We start from the raw sequence: 7,771 nt of genomic DNA on the forward strand, positions 1-7,771 counted from the left end.
ATATGTATGGAATCTATATGTGGAAAAATTATGACCAAAGATATCAAAGATTTAAACAAATGGAGGTATATTTCCATGGTCCATGCTCATATCCTGGAAGACTCAATATTGTAAAGATGTCAATTCTACCCTAAGGGATGTATAGACTGAAAGCATTCCAATGCAAGTGTCAGCAAGCCCATTTTCTGTACATCAATAAACAGGTCTTAAACTTGTGTGGAAAGACAGAAATGAAACAAAACAGCAACAGAATAACGAACAGAATACTGAATAAAAAGAAGGAATTGGAAAAATGGCACTACCACCAACTTCAAACTAACTCTAAAACTACAGTAACCAAGGAGCAGCCAAGATGGCAGAACAGCATGGAAGTTTTTTTTTAATCTCGCGTCCATGAAATACAGCCAGATAAACACTAAGCCATCCTGCACACCTGGAAAACTGATTTGAGGATTAACACAATAACCCGTACAACCTGAACCACAGAATTAAGCAGGTACATGGTGTGGAGAGGTGAACTGGGGGAGAGAGAAGCCACAGAGAGCAGGGGGCTGTTTTTGCTTGTGGAGAGAGGACGGAGACAGAGGGAGAGTATGGGGAAAGCACCCCCCCAAAAGCAGTGGAGAGAAAGTGGAAAAATGGAAACAGCCACAGGGACTGAAGTAAAAAGGGAGAAAGGAGAATGGAGAGCGTTTAAATTCCATTAAGACTCTATAAATAGGGGGGAGTGCAGAGTTTGAAACTCTGCAGCTCAATAACTGGCGGTGCTCTGATGGGAAGGGTGAATCCCCAGGGGCAGAGTGGGGTCTGAGAGGTCCTTGGGCCACATGAGGAGAAGCAGTCCCACTGCTAGAAGAACATTAGTTAGAGGCTGTGTGGCCACCTGGTCCCAGCAGACCCAAAGAACAGCCACATTCGCTGATGCTGGAACAAAGTCATTAAGGGTGAAGCCTGGCACCAGATGTGTGCTGTGATTTTCCATCCCTGAAACCTAGCTGCTACATTTTTTCTGGGGTGGGTTGGCACCCAGACACAGTCTCTGGGCATCGGCAGCAGCATGGTCCCATGAAGGTTCCTGGGTGCAGCTGGCACCTGGCCATTGCTCAGTGAGACTTTCTCCCAGATGATCTGAGCAGGTCAAAGCCATAGTCCCTCAGAAGTGAGGGGTCAGGAAACATAGCCGCATCTGAGATAAAACTCAGGAGGGAGGGGCTGTCTGGCAGCCTGATGACTTGGTCACAGACAGTGTAAAAGTGGAGAGTGGACAGAGTCAGAGACAAAGGACAAGTGCCCGATTGCTGGTCAGGGAGAGCACAGAGTTCTGATACTAGAGACTGGATATCAGAGTGACAAGATTTTCACCCCTCCCACCCATGCGTGTACACACCTATAAGCACCACAACAATCCACCCCAGTAAGCTAAGCGGCGCCATCTAGTGGAGAATAGAGCTATTACATTCTGCTGCACCTAACTGGGCCATCCTTGCTCTTCAGGAACACCACAAATCTCTCTACCTGCTTAGTCTAGAGACTATAAAGTGTTTCATAGTTTGACTTCTAAGGGAAAAAGGTGTAATTTCAATTGTATTTCAGTCTGTTTGCTAGTCCATCTATTCAATTTTCCTTTTCTTTTTTTTTCTTTTTTTCTTGACAGAAAGAGAAAAAATTTACTTTTATTTTCAATTTTTTATAAAAATATTTTCTTTATTTTTTTCCACTATATTTTTATTGTTTTGGAAAATTTTAAAATTCTGTTTTACTTCCATCATTTCATTTTATTCTATTTCATTGTGTTCATTTTCTCGAGTTTTCAAACATATTCCTTTTTTTTCTTTATCTCTTTTTTTCTTTAATCTATCAAGCTTCTTTCAATAACCAGACCAAAACACACCAAGGATCTCTCATCATTTATTTGATTTGTGTGTGTGTGTGTTGTTATTAATTTTTTAATTTAATTTTTTACCTTATCAATTCCTTTTCTTCCTTCAAAATGATGAAATGAAGGAATTCACCCCAAGAGAAAGAGCAGGAAGAAATGACAGCCAGGGACTTAATCAACACAGATACACGCAAGATGTCTGAACTAGAATTTAGAAGCATGATAATAAGAATACTGGGGTCAAAAATAGATTAGAATCTCTCTGTGTGGAGATAAAAGAAGTAAAAACTACTCAGGATGAAATTAAAAAATGCTATAACTAAGCTGCAATCTTGAATGGATGCCATGGTGGCAAGAATGGATGAGGCAGAGCAGTGAATCAGTGATATAGAGGACAAACTTATGGAGAATAAAGAAGCAAGCAGAAAAAAAGAGGCAGACTAAGGCAAAAGAACACGATTTAAGAATTAGAGAAATCAATGACTCATTAAAAAGGAATAACATCAGAATCATAGGGGCCCCAGAAGATGAAGAGAGAGAGAAAAAGGGATAGAAGGGTTATGTGAGCAAATCATAGCAGAAAACTTTCCTAACCTGGGGAAAGACACAGACATCAAAATCCAGGAAGCACAGAGAACTCCCATAAGATTTAACAAAACCAACCAACAATAAGACATATCATAGTCAAATTCACAAAATACTCAGGCAAGGAGAGAATCATGAATGCAGCAAAGAAAAAAAAATTCCTTAACCTACAAGGGAAGACAGATCAGTTTCATAGCAGACCTATCCACAGAAATTTGGCATACCAGAAAGGAGTGGCAGGATATATTCAATGTGCTGAATTGGAAAAATGTGCAGCCAAAAATTATTTATCCATCAGGCTGTCATTGAAAATAGAAGAAGAGATAAAAAGTTTACCAGACAAAAATTAAAGGAGTTTGTGACCACTAAACCAGCCCTGCAAGAAATTTTAAGGGAGACTCTCTGAGGGAAGAAAAGATGAGGAAAAAAAAAAGACCAAAAGCAGCAAAGACTAGAAAGGACCAGAGAATACCACCAAAAATTCCAACTATACAACAAACATAATGACAATAAACTCATACCATTCAGTACTCACTCTAAACGTTAATGGACTAACTGTTCTCATCAAAAGACGTAGGGTAACAGAATGGATAAGAACACAAGATTTGTCTATATGCTGTTCACAAGACACCCACTTTAGATGTAAAGACACCTTCAGATTGAAATTAAGGGGATGGAGAACCATCTATCAGGCTATTGGTCAACAAAAGAAAGCCGGAGTAGCCATACTTATATCAGAAAATCTAGACTTTAAAATAAAGAAGTGTAACAAGAGATGAAGAAGGGCATTATATCATAATTAAGGGGTCTATCCACCAAGAAACTAATAATTGTAAACATTTATGTGCCAAATGTGAGAGTACCCGAATATAAAAATCAATTAATCACAAACATAAAGAAACTCATTGATAATAATACCATAATAGTAGGGGACTTCAACACCCCACTTACAACAATGGACAGATCATCTAAACAGAAAACCAACATGAAAACAATGGCTTTGAATGACACAATGGACCATATGGACCTAACAGATATATTCAGAACATTTCATCCTAAATCAGTGGAATATACATTCTTCTCCAGTGCACATGGAACATTCCCCAGAATAGACCACATATTGGGACAGAAATCAGCCCTCAGCAAGTACAAAAAGATCGAGATCATACTGTGCATATTTTCAGACAACAATGCTATGAAACTCAAAATCAACCACAAGAAAAAATTTGGAAAGGTAACAAGTACTTGGGGACTAAAGAACATCCTACTAAAGAATGAATGGGCTAATCAAGAAGTTAAAGATGAAATTAAAAAGTACATAGAAGCCAAATAAAATGATAATACCACAGCCCAAAACCTCTGGGATGCAGCAAAAACAGTCATAAAAGGAAAGTATATAGCAATCCAGGCCTTCCTAAAGAAGGAAGAAAGGTCTCAGATATACAACCTAGCCTTACACCTAAATATCTGGAAAAAGAAAAACAAATGAAACCCCAAACTAGCAGAAGACAGGAAATAATAAAGAATAGAGCAGAAACCAATGCTATCAAAACAAAACACAACAAAACAAAAACCAGTAGAACAGCTCAATGAAACCAGAAGCTGGTTCTTTGAAATAATTAACAAAATTGATAAACTACTAGCCAGTTTGATCAAAAAGAAAAAGGAAAGGACCCAAATAAATAAAATCAAGAATGAAAGAGGAGAGATCACAACCAACACAGCAGAAATAAAAACAATAATAAGAGAATATTATGAGCAATTATATGCCAATAAAATGGGCAATCTGGAAGATTTCTAGAAACATATAAACTACCAGAACTGAAACAGGAAGAAATAGAAAATTTGAACAGACCCATAACAGGTAAGGAAATCAAATTAATAATAAAAAATCTCCCATAAACAAGAGTCCAGGGCCAGATGGCTTTCCAGAGGATTTCTACCAAACATTTAAGGAACAGTTAACACCTATTCTCTTGAAGCTGTTCCAAAAAATAGAAATGGAAGGAAAACTTCCAAAATGTTTCTATGAAACCAGCAGTACCTTGATTCCAAAACCAGACAGAGACCTCACTAAAAAGGAGAACTGTAGACCAATTCCCCTGATGAACATGGATGCAAAAATCCTCATAAGATATTAGCCAACAGGATCCAACAATACATTAAAAAAATTATTCACCATGACCAAGTGGTATTAATACCTGGGATTCAGGGCTTGTTCAATATCTGCAAAATAGTCAGTGTGATTCATCACATCAATAAGAGAAAGGACAAGAACCATATGATCCTGGTAATAGATGCAGCGAAAGCAATTGACAAAATACAGCATCCTTTCTTCATAAAAACCCTTGAGAAAGTAGGGATAGAAGGATCATACCTCAAGATTATTAAAGCCATATATGAATGACCCAACGCTTATACCCTCAATGGGGAAAAAACTGAAAGCTTTCCCCCTAAGGTCAGGAATAAGACATCCTTGTCTTGTTCAACAAGTATTCTTGTTGAATACTGTTATTCAACATAGTATTGCAAGTCTTAGCCTCAGAAATCAGACAGCACAAATAAAAGACATCCAAATTGGCCAGGCACAGGTCATATTTCACTCTTTGCAGATGACATGGTACTCTATATGGAAAACCCAAAAGATTCCACCAAAAAACTGGTAGAACTGATCCATGAATTCAGCAATGTGGCAGGATATAAAATCAATGCACAGAAATTGGTTGCATTCCTAGACACCAACAATGAAGCCACAGAAAGACAAATCAAGGAATCAGTCTCATTTACAATTGCACCAGAAACCATAAAATACCTAGGAATAAATCTAACCAAAGAGGTGAAAAATCTATACTCTGAAAACTATAGAAAGCTTATGAAAGAAGTTGAAGAAGACACACAAAAAATGTAAAAATATTCCATGCTCCTGGATAGGAAGAACAAATATTGTTAAAATGGCAATACTACCCAAAGCAATCTACATATCAAATGCAATCCCTATCAAAATAACACCAGCTTTCTTCACAGAGCAAGAACAAATAATCCTAAAATTTGTGTGGAACCAGAAAAGACCCCAAATAGCCAAAGCAATCTCGAAAAAGAAAACTAAAGCAGGAGGCATCACAATCTCAGACTTCAAGCTGTACTACAAAGCTGGAATCATCAAGACAGTATGGTACTGGCACAAGAACAGACACTCAAATCAATGAAACAGAATAGAGAACCCAGAAATGGACCCACAAATGTATGGCCAACTAATCTTTGACAAATATTCCATATTCAATGGAATAAAGACAGTCTCTTCAGCAAGTGGTGCTGTGAAAACTGGACAGCGACATGTAGAAAAAAGAACCTGAACCACTTTCTTACACCATACACAAAAATAACCCAAAATGGATGAAAGACCTCAATGTAAGATAGGCATCCATCAAAATCCTCGAGGAGAAAGCAGGTAAAACCCTCTTTGACCTTGGCTGCAGGAACTTATTACTCAACATGTCTCCAGAGGCAAGGGAAACAAAAGCAAAAATGAACTATTGGGGCCTCATCAAAATTAAAAGCTTCTGCACAGTGAAGGAAACAATTAGCAAAACTAAAAGGCACATGACAGAATGGAAGGAGATATTTGCAAACAACATATCAGATAAATGGTTAGTATCCAAAATCTATAAAGTCTCCAAAGAAGACATCCAGATGGCCAACCAACACATGAAAAAATGCTCAACATCACTCATCATCAGGGAAATACAAATCAAAACCACAATGAGATACCACCTCACACCTGTCAGAATGGCTCATATTAACAACTCAGGCAACAACAGATGTTGGCAAGGATGTGGAGAAAGAGGATCTCTTTTGCACTGCTTGTGGGAATGCAAGCTGGTGCAGCCACTCTGGAAAACAGTATGGAGGTTTCTCAAAAAAATTAAAAATGGAACTACCCTATGACACAGCAATTGCACTACTAGGTATTTATCCAAGGGATACAGGTATGCTATTTTGAAGGGGCACATACACCCCAATGTTTATAGAAGCACTTTCAACAATAGCAAAGTATGGAAAGAGCCCAAATGCCCATCAATGGATGAATGGATAAAGAAGATGCAAATACATGGATGGAACTAGAGGGTATTATGCTAAGTGAAATTAGTCAGTCAGAGAAAGACAAATATCATATGACTTTACTCATATGAGGAGTTTAAGATAAAAACAGATGAACATAAGGGAAGGGAAGAAAAAATAACATAAAAATAGGTTGGGGGACAAAAACATAAGAGGCTCTTAAATATGGAGAACAAACAGAGGGTTACTTGAGGTGTTGTGGGAGGGGTATGGGCTAAATGGGTAAGTGGCATTAAGAAATCTACTTCTGAAATCATTGTTGCACTATATGTCAACTAAATTGGATGTAAATTAAAAAAGTAAATTAAATAAAAATTAAAAATAAACCTACAGGAACCAAGATGGCATTCTGTTGAGGAAAGGGCACATAGGACAACAGAACAGAATAGAGAGCCCAGAATAGAGTTGCTTAGAGTCAAAGGAGCAAAGGTAGTCAATGGACAAAGGATACTGTTTTCAACAAATGGTGACAACTGGAGATTCATATGACAAAAAGAAGAAAAAAATCATGACACAGATATTACAGCTTTCACACAAAGTTAAATGACAATGGGTCATGGACATAAATGTAAAATGAAAAACTCTAAAACTTCTAGAAGAAAAGAAGAGACATCTAGGTGAACCCGGATTTAGTGATGCGTTTTTACTAAAACAGCAAAAGCAAGATCAGTGAAATAAGAAATAAGGTGGACTTTATTAAAAAAAATAACTTTTTCTGTGGAACCAGCTCTGTAAGGGAATGAAAATACAAGCCACTGATTGGAAGAAAATATTTGGAAAACATATATCTGATTAAAACTTGTACCCAAAATATACAAAGAACTTTGACATTCAACAATGCAAAAATAAACAATCCAATTAATTTAAGTGGGCAGACACCTCATGTACAGTCTGAACAGACACCTCGCCAATTAAGATAGACAGATGGCAAATGAGCATATGTAAAGATGCTCAACATGCTGGCAAGGATGTAAAACAACAGGAACTCTTACTCATTCCTAGTGGAAATGCAAAATGATACAGCCACTTGGGAAGACAGTTTGGCAGTTTCTTACTAAGCTAAACATATTTGTAGCATATGATTCAAAAATTACTCTCCTAGATATTTACCCAAATGAGTTGAAAATGTGTGTCCACAAAAAAGTCTGTTCATACATGTTTACAGCAATTTTATCTATAATTTTCCCC

Source organism: Felis catus, chromosome B1 (genome assembly GCF_018350175.1).
Source record: "Felis catus isolate Fca126 chromosome B1, F.catus_Fca126_mat1.0, whole genome shotgun sequence".
Lineage (NCBI taxonomy): Eukaryota > Metazoa > Chordata > Mammalia > Carnivora > Felidae > Felis > Felis catus.